At 41.2% G+C, this 19,163-nt stretch overlaps 1 protein-coding gene across 6 annotated transcripts in view; it reads left to right on the forward strand.

The window, feature by feature from the left end:
- UHMK1 (U2AF homology motif kinase 1) overlaps positions 1 to 19,163 on the forward strand; it is a 104,872-nt gene that overhangs the window by 57,295 nt on the left and 28,414 nt on the right. Inside the window, exon 1 of one of the 6 annotated variants that reach the window (XM_024751611.1) lies at positions 5,808 to 5,843. The exons of 3 other annotated variants lie outside the window; for them this stretch is intronic. The gene's annotated coding sequence lies outside the window, so the exon portion shown is untranslated. Of the gene's footprint in view, positions 1 to 5,807; positions 5,844 to 9,505; positions 9,702 to 19,163 lie in introns of those variants that run through there. 2 more of the 6 variants (XM_024751612.1, XM_024751610.1) reach the window with 2 other exon arrangements.

The following is a 19,163-nucleotide window of genomic DNA, read 5'->3' on the forward strand; positions in this document are numbered from 1 at the left end:
TGATTTTTTTTTTTTTTTTTTCCCGGTACGCGGGCCTCTCACCGCCGCGGTCTCTCCCGTTGCGGAGCACAGGCTCCAGACGCGCAGGCTCAGCGGCCATGGCTCACGGGCCCAGCCGCTGCGTGGCGTGTGGGATCCTCCCGGACCGGGGCACGAACCCGTGTCCCCTGCATTGGCAGGTGGACTCTCAACCACTGTGCCACCAGGGAAGCCCTCTTTTGATGATTTTGCCTTTTATTCCCAGTGAGATAAAAAGCCGTTAGAGGGTTTCGTGCAGAAGAGTGATGCAATTCGAGAGATCATTCTGGCTGCTATATTGAGAATGGCTGGCAGAGGGGCAAGGGTCGAAGCAAGGAGATCTGTTGCGGGGTTATTGCTCTGTACAATTCAAGTAAGAGATGATGCTGGATTAGACATGGATGGAAGAAAGTGATGGTGAAAATGGGTAGGATTCTGGACATATTTTGAAGATAGAGTGCGTGGGATTTACTGTAGATTGGCTCTGGGACGAGAGAAGGTGCCAAGGATGACTCTAAGTTTTTTGGCCTGAGAAACCAGGGGCATGCAGTTACCATAGAGACAGAGGAGACTGAGAGAAGCAGGTTTGTATGTGGGGCAGGGTGGAGAGGATAATAGGAGTAGGTCAGGAGCTTAGTTAAAGACATGCCAATTTTGAGATACCTATTAGGAATCATGATATCCTTAAGGACGCATAAGGGGATGGGACCTAGCTCATGGGTAGAAGGATTGGACCATGATAGTTTATTCTAAGCACTTGGAGACAAGATAAAAATACAGGTACAGATACAGTAGGTGGGTGGATGTGGTGGTGGGAGCTTGAGGAAGCTCTTTTCTGATTGTTCCTATTTTCTCAGTGAAAGGAGAAGCAAGGTTATCTGCTGAGAATGAGCATGGGGGAGAAGGTTATTACAAACGTTTCTCTTTGAGAGAAATAAAAGACGTGAAACAGTTATCTAGGAGAACTGCAAAATGAGTGGAATATAGAAATATAGTCTCTGGTATTTGTGTAGTATTGTAGTTATGAATTTAAAGTGACTCCAGTCAGAATGGTTGTGTGTTTTTCTCCAACCTGTTCAGCTACCTGGGGCGTCTGGTTCAGGGTCTCTCAAAAGGCTGTAATCAAGGTGTTGGGCAAGGCTTAGTTTTCTGCTTCAGGGTCTCACTGCAGTGCAATCAAGGTGTCAGCTGGGCTGCATTCTCTTCTGGAGGCTCGACTGGAGTAGAATCCACTTCCAAGCTGGCAGGTTGTTGGCCGAATTTATTTCCTCATGGCTGTAGGACTGCAGACTTCAGGGGTTTTTGTTTATTTGTATTTTTACTGGCTGGAGGCCACTCTCAGCTCCTAGAACATGTGTGAAGTTCCCTGCCATGTGGCTCTCTCCATAGGCAGTTCTCAACATAGCAGTTTGTTTCTTCGAGGCCAGTAAAAAAAGTCAAAGTGAGTCTGCTAGCAAAAAGTCTTAAATAATATAACCTAATAATTGGAGTGACATCCCATCACTTTTGTCATATAGCATAATGTATTCATGGGAAGATTATCTCATCACCTTTTCCATATTCTATTGGAAGTGAGTCATGGGTCCTGCCCACCTTCGAGGGGAGGGGATTACACAACCCAGGAGGCAGGGATCATGGGAGTTACTTTAGAGTCTGTCTGCTGCACCATTCTCGTCCCAATACCTGATACCCAGTAAGCCAAACTTAGTAAATATTATTTTTTAAACAAAAGCTTACCAAGCTTTTATTCTGAGTCAGAAACTGCTCTAAGCACTTTAAAAATATTAATCCCCACAGCAACCCTAGTAGGTAGGTCTTATCATTATCCCCGTTTTACAGATGGGGGGATGAGGGACAGAGACATCAATTAATTCAAGGTCATTCGGCTAAGTAATTGCATAGTCAGCACTTAAACTCATGCTCTCTGGCTTCAGAGTCCATATTCTCACCTATTATGCTAAGCGGCCAAAACCAAAGTGAATGAGTAAATGAGTGCTGTTGAGAGGTACAGGAAATAATTACCCAGCAGCTCTGAGAACCAAGTAAGTTTTGAAACTGCATTTTGTATTTCAATTTTGATGCTAAGCCAGTTGGCACTATCAGAGACTTTTATTGTGATTTTAGGTCTTTTTCTATTAACATTAAGTAACACAGGCCAAGTGGAGAGGTGGAGCCTGGAACAAAAAAAATCTGTGGAACTCCTTGCCGTGCATGAAGTTTCTCGGAGGTGACATGCCATTTTTATCTTTTCCTTATTTAAAGATATTACCTGGAAAATATAAAATAAATTTCAGCTGTAGTAGATTCATAAGGAGGGAATAGGTGACTAGGAGATATCTCCAACAATAACAACTTATGCTATACCTTGGTTTTTCATTCATATTGAGTTGAGAGGCATAAGAGAACAATGACCAGATAGGTGGTGAGACAGGTTTAGAACAAAATATGTTGCAGCTCTGGTTTCAGTGCTGGCCAGATGCCATTCTAGGCCAAGTTTCTAAGGAATTTCCCCTGGGGACAGCCCCCCTGTGCTTTAGAAATAGCCAGCTAAGTGGCCTCCCAAGAGGGTGCATTAAATATTTGACCCAGGAGTCAGAATGTAGAGAGCCTTTTAGCTTGAAGAGAAGAAAATATACTCTAAACATTTATTATGGTGGTGGAGGTTTTTAATGACTGGATTATTTTCCACTCATTAAATCCAGAAAAACCCTGTTATACAGTGATAGGCTTCTAATCTTGGTTCTGCTTCTTAATTATCTATTCTATCCTTCGATAAATCACTTAACTTTAGGGGGGGTTTTGTTTCCTTTTCTATTAATTAAGGGAGATGGACCAGACAATCTCTGGCTAACAGCACTGGAATGGAATTTAAAGTCCACTCTCCCACACCATAACAGCCTACTCAATTTGTAGTCCTGAGGCTGTGTATCTCTGTAATTATTACACACAGCACTCATCTACTCTCTCCCTGGTTCATTTCTTCCTGTTATTTATTTACTTCCTAGATTATAGTCAGTTTAGAGGGGCTGTACTTTGAGTATATATATATATATAAATAACAGGGTGTATTTGTTATTTCACAATATTTCAAAACACAGCCTGAGCTACAGAAAATTTAGAGAGTGGGAGGAGTGATGAGCTATTACGTTAGGATGACTCAAGTCCTAGGAAAATATCAACGGGAAAGTCAAAGCCCTAATTCCTCCACCACTCATCTGTTTGTCTCTTGGAAATAGTGATCTCATGAAACACTCATGCGAGCCTTGAGCTAAGCCAGACCTCCTGGTGATCTGATGAACTGCTGGGAAATAACCTGGGTCCTTTAGATTTTCAGGGGCCTAGCTGAGGCCATCACATTCAGGACAGTGAAGGGAGGACTCCTGGTATACGCTCACTAATACCAGCCCACTGTTTGAAAAGTCTGTGTGGATCCTCACTGGTTGTACTACAAAAGGAAGTGTGGACAGACTGGCACATATCCGATACAACTGCAGGGAAAAACAAGCAAGCAAGTAGCCTCCTTACTTGTTAAGTAACATACCTGCTTTTCTGAAATTAAAAAATATATATTCTCTTAATTGTAAAATAATTTTCACTTTAGTAAATTTAGAAAACACCGCAAAGTCACCGGAATCCCATTGTCCCTAAAAGGTAAAACATAAGATCTTTGGTATACACTTCTGAATTTTTTAATGTGTCTGATAATAGCCCATTTAAAACACCTTTCTTGGAATCCCAACATGATTCTGTATTTTTAATAGAGGACCACTCCATTTCCCTTATTTTCTTTATTTTTCTTTCCTTCTCTTATTTATTCACCTAACACTTATTGAATAATTGCTGTGTGCTAGGTCCTTTCTCTTTTAAGTCTCTTTCCAACTCTGTAAGATATATTGCAAGTATTGTTATCTCTATTTTGTAGATAAGGAAAGGGAAGTTCAGTGAATTAGGGTGATTTTTCCTAATCTCACAGCCTCTATCTACCTATTATCTCATCTATCTAATCTATCTTACCTATCTATCTAACTAATGAAAGTATTATCTTTTTTTTTTTTTAAAGCCAAGTTGGGATCATACATACTACACAAAATACATACCCTTTGGTAAATATTCCCTTTTCGATGCTTCTGATGTCACAGTTTATTTAGTACCAACCCTACTAGATCTCTTGCTAAGTTCTCTGAGTACAAATTCCTTGGTTTCTTTTGCTAAGGAGGCATCAGGTGTTGCCAGTGTGAAAATAAATAACTGGCTCATAGAAGCCCCATTATTAAGGCTGAGGATCAAGGGGTGGCACTCTTAAAGAGTGAGGCTTCTCACCTCCTGGCTCTCTCAAACCCTACTGGCCTATCCTTTTAAGAAATTTCTTTATTTTATTCTCTCCCTTCTCTGAGCTCTGAAATCCTTCATTTGTGCATTCACTGTGGCACTTATGGCCCCTTGGCTTGAAAATGGAACATCTCCCCCATGTTTATATATTCCCTGCGGACCCAGACCCTAGCTTTTGATTCCCCGTGGTATCTATCACAAGGACTGGCACAGAACAACCCCGTAAACATATTTTGAAAAAACATCTATTTGTTCTTGATTGAATACTGAAAAATGTGCCAGTTTGTTCCTAAGAGAATAGTTCAAGCCCAGGGACATCCATGTAAATATCCAGGGATGCCAGGCCATTCCCCACTCTGCACAACATGTTTCCATACTCCTCATCTAAGCCTGTTTTCAACTGGAAGGTTGAGAATTAGAGAAAAACACTTTCCTAGCATTATGCCGGTCCTAAGGGAGCACAGCTGTCACCCAAAACAGCACTGTGTGGCTTTTACAGCTTCACAGGTGATGAGGCTTTCCGACCCGGTGATTGAGGGCATGTGACAGGGGACAGGCAAATGATTCTGTTGACTCTCACACCCTCGGTCCTTTCCTCCAGAGCTGTGTGCTCCGTGGGTTAAAGATTTTCTTTTTTTGTTTGGACTGATAGTGAAGAACTCCACCATTAGTGGTAGTCTAATTTTTTGAACTTTAAAATTTTTATATAATTTCAACCTTACAGAGAAATTGTCGAGCAGTATAAAGAAGTTCCATATACCCGTTACCCAAATTCACTAATTGCTAGCATTTCCCCCCAAATATGCATTTCTATCCCATATACACACATATGTATGCCAATTTCTGTACTGGGATTAATAATCATGAGTTCATGCTGACTTCAATTCCAATCTGCACTAAAGAGGTAATTCTAGCCTCTCTGCCTTTCCATATGTGTAATTTTCTTCTCCAGAAGTAACTTCTCTCTCATTATCTTCAATACATTTAGTCATTTGCTCACCTCCACGATACAAACAAAATAGTTTCAGAATTGCTAACCCACACCACTGTGAAAAGCCAACCTACTAACTAGAGTTTAACACTTGTTTACAATTCATTTTGTCTTTAGATTGAGGGTAGAAAGTTAAAATACCGTGCCCACAGGTATATTCATATGTCAAAAATCACCAAATTGTCCGTTTTAAATATCTGTAGTTTATTTTAAGTCAACCTCAATAAAGCTGTGAAAAAATACTGTCTTCAAAATTTACTTGGGTTAATTCCCCCAAGGAACCTTCAGTAAAAAGTTATGTTATTTAAGATACAGTTAGGTTGATTTGTTTCTGTTTGGTTTCTGTTTCAGGGTTCAACCTCCCTCTTTGTTATTTTTATTTCAGTTTTTGAATATGTAAAGCATTAACAGGGTTCCAAAAGTCAAAACTATACAGAAAGTTGTATTTAGAAAAGTGCGACTTCCCTCCCCATTCCTCCACTTGATTCCTACCCACCCGCTGCAGGTAACTAATCTTATTGGTTTCTGGTTTGTCTTTCCTGCTTTGTTTTGTTTCCAAAAATAAGCAGATGTGTGTACATTTTCTTATTTCCCCTTCTTTCATTATGTATACTTGTTTGCACTTTGCTTTTTTTCACACATACCAATGTCCTGAAAGTCACCCCTTTTCAGTTCGTATGTCTTTCTTTTTGTTTTTTGTAGTATTCCATGTAGCTATGTAGTATTCCATGTTTTCTTCTACTACCTGTATGATTTCATACTTTACTCTTAGATCTCTGATGTGTTTGGAGTTTATTCTTACGAATGGTGTGAAGTATGGATCTAGTTTCATCTTTTTCCAAGTGGCTACCTAGTTGTCCCATTTACTCAAAAGTCTAGTGGTTTGAGATGCCACCTTTATGATATAGTACTTGGGCCTATTTAGGCCCAAGTACTATATCATAAAGGTGGACTGTCTAGTCTATTCCATTTGACTATTCACAGTTGTTCACATTGTTCACATCTATTCACAATCTACCACATTGTTTTAATTATAGGGGTTTCATAGAATATTTTAGTATCTGGTAGGTAGGCTTCTTATTGTAGTTTTTTGTTTTTTTTCAGTGTTTTCCTGGCTATCCTTTCATGTTTCTTTTTCCATGAGCACTTTGGTATCAGCTTGTCTAGTTTATACATTTATAATATAACATGGAGTGTAATTTATACATTAACAAAGGGTGTTTTTCCTTTTATCAAGTATCTTTGTGGCTTTTGTGTAGGAATGTTTTACAGCTTTCTTTATACAGCTTTTGCACATTTTGTGTTACATTTAATGTCCTTTGTTGTTATCGTAAATGGGATTTTCCTCTATTATCATGTCTTCTAACTAGCTGTTTGTGTATATGAAAACGATTGACTTCTATCTGTTCATTTTATAGCCTTACTGAAATCTTTTATGATTTAGTCTTATCATTAATTCTCATAGTTTGAGTTAATCTTATTTTCTAGAGTTTTCCAGGTACTCTCATGTCATTTGAAATTCAAGGTAGTTCTGCTTATTCTTTTCTAATTCTTAAGTTTCTTTCAATTCCTCTTAATTGCATTAGAAGAGATCTTCAGTGTAATGTTAAATAATCATGGATAGTGAGCATCCTTGCCCTCTCTGCCATTATTTTTAAATTTTATTTTATTAATTTTTTGCACCCCACGTGGCATGCGGGGTCTTAGTTCCCCAACCAGGGATCGAACCCACACCCCCTGCAGTGGAAGTGCGAAGTCTTAACCACTGGACTGCCAGGGAAGTCACTGCCATTAGTTTTTAAAAGACTATGTATATAAAAAATATTTTAAAAGACAGAAATAACTCTTTAGGTAAGACGTTTCTGGATATTTATCTGGTAAGATGAGATTATGGCCCTTTTTATGCCTAGAAACTAGAAAAATATTTTTAGCACAAAGGGTAAAAGTAAAAATTTGATTTTATAATAGTGCGTTGAAAACACTTGTGCTGGGCTCAGTTCTTCCTTTTTCTTTAATGAACTCTTTAATAGTGATTTTTCTCTTTATTCATTCATTCATCTAAGATTTATAGAATGCCTATAATACTCCAGACACTATTACAGAGTCTTTATCTTTTAATTTTTACTACACCCACGTGAGTTAGGTATTATCCTCATTTTATAAAGGAAGAATTCAGGGTTGAACTGTGATTTTGAATCTGGTCTCCTAGGTCAAATTTTTCTAGATTCTCATATATTTCTTCCTCATGGAGTAGAAATGTAGATGAGTGACACTCAGTATATTTTTAGAAAGCAATTGTTTTACATTCTCTTCCCTTTGTTAAAGGTCACAAAGCTGTATTATTGTGTGGAGGCTTCTAGGTCTCTTCAAGTGGGACCTCAGCAACATTAATGGGAGTAATTTTGTTTTTAGTTATCATGAAAGGTTTGAGAGAAATGGCTTTTTTTTTTTTTTTTTTTTTTTTTTGTACGCGGGCCTCTCACTGTTGTGGCCTCTCCCGCTGCGGAGCGCAGCCTCCGGACACGCAGGCTCAGCGGCCATGGCTCACGGGCCCAGCCGCTCCATGGCATGTGGGATCTTCCCGGACCGGGGCACGAACCCGCATCCCCTGCATCGGCAGGCGGACTCCCAACCACTGCGCTACCAGGGAAGCCCAAGAAATGTTTCTTTGTAGTATCAGGGATCCAAACAACAAAAGGTTTTCTAGATGATGCTAAGTATATCAAGGTATTCAGGACCTAGAACAGTGCCTGACATAGCATAAGCACTCACATAAAAACAATTACAATTTATTATTTACTCTGTTCCACATTCTGTTCTTGTATTGACTGGTTTAATCTTCACAACACCCCTAAGGGGCATATTTATTATTGTCTGTATTTTATAGATGAGAAAACTGATGTAGAAAAGTTAACTTGCCAAAGATTCCAAGCAATAAAGAAGCTGGAATTCTGCAGATCTCATGTTCATAACCACTACAACTATAAATCTTTCAAACAAATGGATGACATTCTGTGATCATGAAAGATAGTGTTCAACCTCCTGAATGTGTAACTACCAGCATTACTCATCCAGGGTAAAATTTTCAGTTACTTAATGCAGTGGATGATTTTGAAATTGATAAAATTAAAAGGCTTTTGCACTCAAGAAGGTAGAAGAAAGGCACCGAGATGCCTGAATTTCTTAGTCAGGTATTTTGTTAAATCTAGATGTTTTGGTATTTCAACATTTTGGACTTCTTGCAGAAAATGTGCCAAGTGCCACACGTAAACACAGCTTTTAAAGGCACAGTGCCGAGCATATAATCGCATGTGCACATCCACACGAGGTTATATGGTATACAGGCAATTATAACCAGTCGCACAGCAACGGCCTTGGAGGTCAACCAGTCCAACAACACTTTTCGTGCCATATACTGAGGCCCAGAGAGGTTAAGAGCACAGTCACACAAAGCTGACATCGGGCTTACTCTCCATGGCGCGCGCTTTTCATTTTCTCAGGTTACCTAATAAATTTGCTTGCATTTCCTTTTTTTTTTTTTTTTTTTTTGGTGCCCATTTGTGCAAAGGTAAATGGGTCTGGCTTCACGTGCTTGCGACCCCAAACACCATAGAACAGAAAGACGGTCAGGGCCCTGACTACCTGGCCAGCTTAAGACGAAATAGTGGCGCAAGGTCAGAGGGCGCGCCAGGCCTGCCCCTGGGGTTCTGCGCTGAGACGTCGGCGGCTGCCGCGCTTTCGCAACCCTCCGTGTGGGTGGTCGGACACACGCCACCCGGATGACACAGCTCCCAGTCCAGCTCCGCTGTCCGTTTTGGGAAAAGGGGGACGCCCCGAGCCGTGGGGCCACAGGGAAGACTAGGAGCCGCAGGAGGGCACCTCGAGGAACAACACCGTGACGTCAGGGATCTTAAGGCCTAGCCGGGCTCGTAACTCGCCCCACCCAGCGAACGCAAAGTACACCCCTCCCAGCCGCGAGGACGCTGGGGGGCGGGGCCACCTACTGACAGGACCCTCGCGCCATCCCCATTGGACTGGAGAATGAGTGACGCGAGAGGCCCCGCCCCCCCCCGCCCCGCTCCTTCGCGGCGCTCCTCTCCGCGCCCGCCTCGTCGCTTGCGCTGTGGGCGCTGACGTGTCTGGGCGGGTGGTTGCGACTCCTCCCCGCGCGGGCAGCCACTCGTCGCGGCGACGGAGGGGCGGGGTGGCCGGGGCCGGCGCTCCCCCTGGCCCCAGCTCCTGGCCCGCCCTGCCGCCCCGGCCCCACGGATGAGGGTATATATTCGGAGCGGGCGCTGGACGCCGATGAGTGGCCGCGCCGAAGGAGCCGGAGCTGGGCGTAGCTGTGGTCGCGCCGAGAGAGGTGAGGGACTCCCAGCTCAGTCGCTGTCTACTCTTGCCACCCTGGAGGAGACGGCGGGACTCGGGACCCGGGGAAGGTGGGGGCCTGGTGCCGCCACGCACCCGCTTCCACGGCCACGCGCGCGACGTGGACACGCGGCGCACGTACGTGCAAAGAGCCAGCAACCTGGCACACGCCGAGGAGTGCGCTGCCCACCCACACTGCTCCCGTGTGGCCCGCAGCGCTTCTCAGCCTCGGCGACCCCGCTGGGAGTGCTGGCATGAGGGCGCCCACATGGGCAGTGTCTGCAATCAGGGGTTTGTCAAGAGGTTGGGAGTGGAGCCTCGCCTGGACCCGGGATGGGGGCCTTGAGGTTCTCAGGCTAGGGCCTTGTGGACAGTTTTGCCAAGCTTGGGGGGCCTACAGTGGGGACAAGTCGTTGGAACTGTGCGGTGGGAGTGAGTTGGGGTGTCCTGAGTATATAAGGAAAAGACGCTGAAAGCGTTGATGGTAAGGATTGGAGATACTTGTGGGGGCCATGAGAGTGGGACAAAACCTACTTGCCGTTTTGTTTTAATATGATGATGGAAGAGGGTTGAAATTTCTGGCTTTCTCCTGGCTTGGCCAAGCAGCAACGTGGGATTGGAGGGTTCAGAGCACACATGTGCTGTATGGCTTCCCGAAGATTTTGTTAAGTTTGGCCTGACCCTATGCTATATTTATTTGTACATGGTTTATGAAATCTGAAATCAGGGAATAGTGCTTATGATAATGTGTGTATGTTATTATGTAGTGCCTTTAGTTTAAGGGCTTTCTGGTGAAATTAACTAGGTGTGGACAGAAGGCAGTTTCTGTTCCTTCACGGTTACTGAGTTGCCTCACTTAGCTTGGGCTAAAAAAGACTTAATAGGCTATGCTGTGAAGCATTTAAAGCATTCAATGGTTATGGCTCCTCCCCATGACTATTTTTCAAACGCTCTGAGAGGTTACTTATCAATTTGGGGGACATAATATAGCCGCAGAGATAGAGGTAGGAAGGAGACCAGAAGAGGAGGGGGAAATACTAAATATCTTTTAAACTGGAATTTAAATTCTAATAAAGTTACGTTTGATAATGGTGGGCTACTGCCAAATATGTCATGTAGCAAGTTCTGTCATAATTTCCAGATCTTCGACTTTTTCAGACTTTGGTTGTCAAAGTAAAAATCCTTGTCTAATTCTCTTATTCACTACTGCTTACCCATTACACACACGCACACACCTCTTATCAGAATTAATGGAGAAAATAATACTATTTTTGTGGCATGGAGGTGGTTATATCTGGTTCATCCTGTAAAGTTCCTCTCCTACTTGTCCTGTACATTTTCTTCCTTTCTCCATTCTGTTGGCTTATGAACTCAGTTTTGCAAAGTGAGTCAGGTATAAGAAAATCAACTGTGTCTGTATTTTTGAATAAAGTACAAATCACCTGTTTCTCTTTCTCTTGCCACCCCTCTCTTACACACATACACACATGCACATACACATGCACATGGAGATAACAGAGTCTTTCTCTTGAGAGTATAGCATGATGGTTAAGAGCATGAATTTAGGAGTCAGGCTGTTAGGGTTTGAATCCTAGCTCCGTCACTTTACTGGTTTTGGACCTTGAGCAAGTTATCTCTGTGGCTCAATTTCTTCCTCTGTAAAGTAATCCCAATAACAGTACTTTAGAGTTGTTTTGAGGATTAGCAGCTATCTATAAAGCAATAAGAATCGTGCTGCCATATATATGGTAGTGTTCGTTGTTATTGCCCCTTCAAGGGACCCACAGATGTAGGTTCTCTTAACCTGAGTTTGTAAATGGTGTTTGATGTTTAATAGTCCTCATGAGGTAGAGAGTATTATTAATCCCACTTTACAGGTGGGGAAACGGAGGCATAGGGAAATTAAGTAATTCAGCTGAACTCCAGAGTTTTGCTCTCAACTACCTTGTGTATTGCCTTTTACTATTCTTACATGAGAAGATTCTTGCTTTTTCTTTGATACCTACTTTTCCTCTGTCCTGTATATCTAAGCTAAGCAATTATAATGCAGTGATGATTCTTTCCAGTGTGTCTCAAATTTATCCCTTTCACTCTTATTTCCTCTGCAACAAATCTGGTTGCTCTTTGGTTTTTCACACCTGCAATTGTCTTTTAACTTGTTTTCCTGCTTCTAGTTGTCCCTCCTTACAGACTGTTTTGTGCCATGCTCTTTCCTCTCATCTCTCTAAAGCATGGTGGAACGGCCCTGTTTAGTAATCTGTGTTGGCTTCCTGTTACCTACTCTGTTTGGTCTAAATTCCTTTGCTTAGTTTTCAAGGCTCTTCATGGGTTAGCCCTAACCTACATCATTTCCCATCATTCTACATAAAACTTGAACTTTCTTACTGCTCTCCATCCTACACGTTTACTTACCATGGCCACCAGGCTCTGCTTGTTTCCTAACCTTGTCTATATAATCTGTTCAACCGTTGAGGCACAGATAGATCATACTTCCTTAGTTAAGTCTTTCTGGACAATGCCTGTCTTCTCTTGCATTTATCTGTATTAGCTGAGTAGATTAAATATTTCCTCTTTCTCCTGTTTTTTATTACTATTAACATTTGGCTGGATTATCATGGAATGCTCTTAAAAAGCATTACCATATCACTTGATTGTTATGTGTGTATTGCTTGTCCTTTAGGGCTCAATTCTTTTTTTTTTTTAATTTAAATTAATTTATTTGTTATACAGCAGGTTCTTATTATCTGTTTTATATGTATTAGTGTATACATGTCAATCCCAATCTCCCAGTTCATCCCACTGCCACCCACCACATTCCCCCCTTGGTGTCCATACGTTTGCTCTCTACATCTGTGTCACTATTTCTGCCATGCAAACTGGTTCATCTGTACCATTTTTTTGGATTCCACATATACACGTTAATATACGATATTTGTTTTTCTCTTTCTGACTTACTTCACTCTGTATGACAGTCTCTAGATCCATCCACGTCTCTAGAAATGACTCAGTTTCATTCCTTTTTGTGGCTGAGTAATACTCCATTGTATATATGTACCAAATCTTCTTTATCCATTCATCTGTCGATGGGCATTTAGGTTGCTTCCATGACCTGGCTATTGTAAATAGTGCTGCAGTGAACATTGGGGTGCATGTGTCTTTTTGAATTATTGTTTTCTCTGGGTATATGCCCAGTAGTGGGATTGCTGGGTCATATGGTAATTCTATTTTTAGTTTTTTAAGGAACCTCCATAGTGGCTGTATCAATTTACATTCCCACTAACAGTGTATGAGGGTTCCCTTTTCTCCATACCCTCTCCAGCATTTGTTGTTCATAGATTTTCTGATGATGCCCATTCTAACTGGTGTGAGGTGATACCTCATTATAGTTTTGATTTATATTTCTCTAACAATTAGTGATGTTGAGCACCTTTTAATGTGCTTCTTGGCCATCTGTATGTCTTCTTTGGAGAAAAGTCTGTTTAGGTCTCCTGCCCATTTTTTGGTTGAGTTTTTTTTTTAATATTGAGCTGCTTGAGCTATTTACATATTTTGGAGATTAATCCTCTGTCTGTTGATTCATTTGCAAATATTTTCTCCCATTCTGAGGGTTGTCTTTTCGTCTTGTTTATAGTTTCCTTTGCTTTGCAAAAGCTTTTAAGTTTCATTAGGTCCCATTTATTTATTTTTGTTTTTATTTCCATTACTCTAGGAGGTGGATCAAAAAAGATCTTGCTGTGATTTATGTCAAAAGAGTGTTCTTCCTATGTTTTCCTCTAAGAGTTTTATAGTGTCCAGTCTTAATTTAGGTCTCTAATCCATTTTGAGTTTATTTTTGTGTATGGTGTTATTGAGTGTTCTGATTTCATTCTTTTACATGTAGCTGTCCATTTTTCCCAGCACCACTTATTGAAGAGACTGTCTTTTCTCTGTTCTATATCCTTGCCTCCTTTATCATAGATTAGTTGACCATAGTGTGTGGGTTTATCTCTGGACTTCCTATCCTGTTTCATTGATCTGTATTTCTGTTTTTGTGCCAGTACCATATTGTCTTGATTACTGTAGCTTTGTAGTATAGTCTTAAGTCAAGGAGCCTGATTCCTCCAACTCTATTTTTTTTCCCTCAAGACTGCTTTGGATATTTGGGATCTTTTGTGTCTCCATACAAATTTTAAGATTTTTTTGTTCTAGTTCTGTAAAAAAAGCCACTGGTAATTTGATAGGGATTGCACTGAATCTACAGATTGCTTTGGGTAGTATGGTCATTATCACGATATTGATTCTTCCAGTCCAAGAACATGGTATATCTCTCCATCCATTTGTGTCATCTTTTATTTCTTTCATCAGTGTATTATAGTTTTCTGAGTACAGGTCTTTTACCTCCTTAGGTAGGTTTATTCCTAGGTATTTTATTCTTTTCGTTGCAATGGTGAAATTAAGGATTGTTTCCTGAATTTCTCTTTCTGATCTTTTGTTGTTAGTGTATAGGAATGCAAGAGATTTCTGTGCATTTATTTTGTATCCTGCAACTTTACCAAATTCATTGATTAGCTCTAGTAATTTTCTGGTGGCATCTTTAGGATTCTCTACATATAGTATCATGTCATCTGCAAACAGTGACAGTTTTATTTCTTCATTTCCAATTTGTATTCCTTTTACTTCTTTTTCTTCTCTGATTGCTGCGACTAGGACTTCCAAAAATATGTTGAATAATAGTGGCAAGAGTAGACATCCTTGTCTTGTTCCTGATCTTAGAGGAAACGCTTTCAGTTTTTCACCATTGAGAATGATATTTGCTGTGGGTTTGTTGTATATGGCCTTTATGATGTTGAGGTAGTTTCCCACTATGCCCACTTTCTGGAGAGTTTTTATCATAAATGGGTGTAGAATTTTGTCAAAAGCTTTTTCTGCATCTATTGAGATGATCATATGATTTTTATTCTTCAATTTGTTAATATGGTGTATCACAGTGATTGATTTGTGGATATTGAATAATCCTTGCATCCCTGGCATAAATCCTACTCGATCATGGTGTATGATCCTTTTAATCTGCTGTTGGATTCTGTTTGCTTGTATTTTGTTGAGGATTTTTGCATCTATATTCATCAGTGATATTGGTCTGTAATTTTCGTTTTTGGTAGTATCTTTGTCTGGTTTTGGTATCAGGGTGATGGTGGCCTTATAGAATGAGTTTGGGAGTGTTCCTTCCTCTGCAATTTTTTGGGAGAGTTTGAGAAGGATGGGTGTTAGCTCTTCTCTAAGTGTTTGAGAAGAGCTCAAACAGGAGCTCTTGTGGTCCTGTGAAGCCAACTGGTCCTGGACTTTGTTTGTTGGAACATTTTTAATCACAGTTTCAATTTCATTACTTGTGATTGGTCTGTTCATATTTTCTATTTCTTCCTGGTTCAGTGTTGGAAGGTTATACCTTTCTAATAATTTGTCCATTTCTTCCAAGTTGTCCATTTTATTGGCACAGAGTTGCTTGTACTAGTCTCTTATGATGCTTTGTATTTCTGCGGTGTCCGTTGTAACTTCTCCTTTTTCATTTCTAATTTTATTGATTTGAGTCCTCTCCCTCTTTTTCTTGATGAGTCTAGCTAAAGGTTTATCAATTTTGTCTTCTCAAAGAACCATCTTTTAGTTTTATTGATCTTTGCTATTGTTTTCTTTGTTTCTGTTTCATTTATTTCTGCTCTGATCTTTATGATTTCTTTCCTTCTACTAACTTCAGGTTTTGTTTATTCTTCTTTCTCTAGTTTCTTTAGGTGTAAGGTTAGATTATTTGAGATTTTTCTTTTTTCTTGAGGTAGGATTGTAATGCTATAAACTTCCGTCTTAGAACTGCTTTTGCTGCATCCCATATGTTATAGATCTTCATGTTGTCATTGTAATTTGTCTCTAGGTATTTTTTGATTTCCTCTTTGATTTCTTCAGTGATCTCTTGGTTTATTAGTAGTGCACTGTTTAGCCTCCACGCATTTGTGTTTTTTACAGTTTTTTTCCTGTAATTGATTTCTGATCTCATAGCGTTTTGGTCAGAAAAGATGCTTGATACTTCAGTTTTCTTAAATTTTCCAAGGCTTGATTTGTGACCCAAGATATGATCTATCCTGGAGAATGTTCCATGTGCACTTGAGAAGAAAGTGTATTCTGACACTTTTGGGTGGAATGTCCTAAAAATATCAGTTAAATCTGTCTGCTCTATTGTGTCATTTAAAGCTTGTGTTTCCATTTTAATTTTCTGTCTAGATGATCTGTCCATTGGTGTAAGTGAAGTATTAAAGGCCCCCACTGTTATTGTGTTACTGTCAATTTCCTCTTTTAAAGCTGTTAGCAGTTGCCTTATGTATTGAGGTGCTCCTATGTTGGGTGCATATATATTTATAATTGTTATATCTTCTTCTTGGATTGATCCCTTGATCATTATGTAGTGTCCTTCCTTGTCTCTTGTAACAGTCTTTATTTTAAGTCTATTTTATCTGATATGCGTATTGCTACCCCAGCTTTCTTTCGATTTCCATTTGCATGGAATATCTTTTTCCATCCCCTCACTTTCAGTCTGTATGTGTCCCTAGGTCTGAAGTGGGTCTCTTGTAGACAGCATATATAGTGGTCTTTTTTTTGTATCCATTCAACGAGCCTGTGTCTTTTGGTTGGAACATTTAATCCATTCACTTTGAAGGTAATTATCGACATGTATGTTCATATTACCATTTTCTTAATTGTTATGGGTTTGTTTTTGTTGGTCCTTTTCTTCTCATGTTTTTCCCACTTAGAGAAGTTCCTTTAGCATTTGTTGTAGAGGTGGTTTGGTGCTGCTGAATTCTCTTAGCTTTTGCTTGTCTGTAAAGCTTTTGATTTCTCCATCGACTCTGAATGAGATCCTTGCTGGGTAGAGTAATCTTGGTTGTAGGTTCTTCCCTTTCATCACTTTAAATAAATCGTGCTACTCCTTTCTGGCTTGTAGAGTTTGTGCTGAGAAATCAGCTGTTAACCTTATGGGAGTTCCCTTATATGTTATTTGGCGTTTTACCCTTGTTGCTTTCAATAATGTTTCTTTGTCTTTAATTTTTGTCAGTTTGATTACTGTGTGTCTTAGCATGTTTCTCCTTGGGTTTATCCTGCCTGGGACTCTTTGTGCTTCCTGGACTTGCGTGGCTATTTCCTTTCCCGTGTTAGGGAAGTTTTCTACTATATTCTCTTCAAATATTTTCTCAGGTCCTTTCTCTCTCTCTTCTCCTTCTGGGACCCTATAATGCAAATGTTGTTGTGTTTAATGTTGTCCCAGAGGTCTCTTAGGCTGTCTTCATTTCTTTTCATTCTTTTTTCTTTATTCTGTTCTGCAGCAGTGAATTCCACCATTCTGTCTTCCAGGTCACTTATCCGTTCTTCTGCCTCAGTTATTCTGCTGTTGGTTCCTTCTAGTGTATTTTTCATTTCAGTTATTGTTCATCTCTGTTTATTTGTTCTTTAATTCTATTAGGAGTTTGTTAAACATTTCTTGCATCTTCTCGATCTTTGCCTCCATTCTTTTTCTGAGGTCCTGTATCATCTTCACTATCATTATTCTGGATTCTTTTTCTGGAAGTTTGCTATCTCCACTTCATTTAGTTGTTCCTTCATCTGGTACAACGTCCTCTGCCTTTTCGCTTTGTCTGTCTGTGAATGTGATTTTCATTCCACAGGCTGCAGAATTGTAGTTATTCTTGCTTCTGCTGTCTGCCCTGTGGTGGATGAGGCTATTCTATCTAAGAGGCTTGTGCAAGCTTCCTGATGGGAGGGACTGGTGGTGGGTAGAGCTGGGTGTCGCTCTGGTAGGCAGAGCTCAGTACAACTTTAATCTGCTTGTCTGCTGATGGGTGGGGCTGGGTTCCCTCCCTGTTGGTTGTTTGGCCTGAGAAGGCCCAGCACTGGAGCCCTACCAGTGGAGCTCTTTGGTGGGGCTAATGGCAGACTCTGGGAGGGCTCACGCCAAGGAGCACTTCCCAGAACTTCTGCCACCAGTGTCCTTGTCCCCGCGGTGAGTCACAGCCACCCCCCCCCCACCTCTGCAGGAGACCCTCCAACACTAGCAGGTAGGTCCAGTTCAGTCTCCCGTGGGCTCACCGCTCTCTCCCCTGGGTCCCGATGCGCACAGTACTTCATGTGTGCCCTCCGAGAGTGGAGGCTCCACTTCCTCCAATCTTGTCAAAGTCCCGCAATCAAATCCCACCAGCCTTCAAAGTCTGATTCTCTAGGAATTCCTCCTCCTCTTGCTGACCCGCAGTTTGGGAAGCCTGATGTGGGGCTCAGGACCTTCACTCCAGTGGGTGGACCTCTGTGGTATAAGTGTTCTCCAGCTTGTGAGTCACCCACCCAGCGACTATGGGATTTGATTTTGTTGTGATTGCGCCCCTCCTACCGTCTCATTGTGGTTTCTCCCCTGTCCTTAGATGTGAGGCATCTTTTGTGGTGAGTTCCAGTGTCCTCCTGTCGATCATTGTTCAACAGTTGTGATTCTGGTGCTCTCGCAAGAGGGAGTGAGCGCACATCCTTCTTTTCCACCACCTTGGGTGGACCAATCTCCTAGGGCTCAATTCTTAGTAAAGACAGTGGATATATTTTATTGCTTCTTTGTGGAAGTTGCTCTTTAAATAAAATGTATTTTTTTTTTTTTTTTGCGGTACGCGGGCCTCTCACTGCTGTGGCCTCTCCCGCCGCGGAGCACAGGCTCTGGATGTGCAGGCCCAGCGGCCATGGCTCACGGGCCCAGCCACTCCGCGGCATGCGGGATCCTCCCGGACCGGGGCACGAACCCGTGTGCCCTGCATCGGCAGGCGGACTCTCAACCACTGTGCCACCAGGGAAGCCCTAAAATGTATTTTTTATAATTATAGGGTTCCTGTCTTCTTGATACTGTTGTATTCTGAATTCTGTGTTTCTGTCCTTAGAGATAAAAGGAGAAGGATTGAAATATTAAACAGTCAAGTGTTCTTTCAGTAGTAGCTTAGTGGTCAGAGGAGTAGTATAGAGGCAACTAGAGCCCTGGGATCAGACTGTCTGCATTCACACCCTAGCTCCACCAGTCAGCCGGGTTGCTTTGCCTCTCTGTGCCTCATTCTTCTCAACTGTAAAGCGATGATAATAATAGTATTTATGTCATAGAGTTGTTGAAAATTACATGAGACCGTGTAGGTAAAGTACTTGGTGCAGTGCCTGGTATATAAGAGTAATTAGCATTGTCTTACAAGTTTGATCTCTTATGAGTATGATCATGATGGAAAGGCAGAATTTCCTTAACATCAAGGGTTGAAAAATTTTTTTTTATTTTATTAAAAATTTTTTTTGGCCATGCTGTGGGGCTTGCAGGATCTTACTTCCCCGACCGGGGATTGAACCCGGGCCCTGGCAGTGAAAGCGCTGAGTCCCAACCACTGGACCACAGGGAACTCCCAAGATTTTTTTTTTTTTTTTTTTTTGG

The sequence above is a fragment of the Neophocaena asiaeorientalis genome, unplaced genomic scaffold (assembly GCF_003031525.2).
Source record: "Neophocaena asiaeorientalis asiaeorientalis breed wild unplaced genomic scaffold, Neophocaena_asiaeorientalis_V1.1 scaffold156, whole genome shotgun sequence".
NCBI classification, from domain to species: domain Eukaryota; kingdom Metazoa; phylum Chordata; class Mammalia; order Artiodactyla; family Phocoenidae; genus Neophocaena; species Neophocaena asiaeorientalis.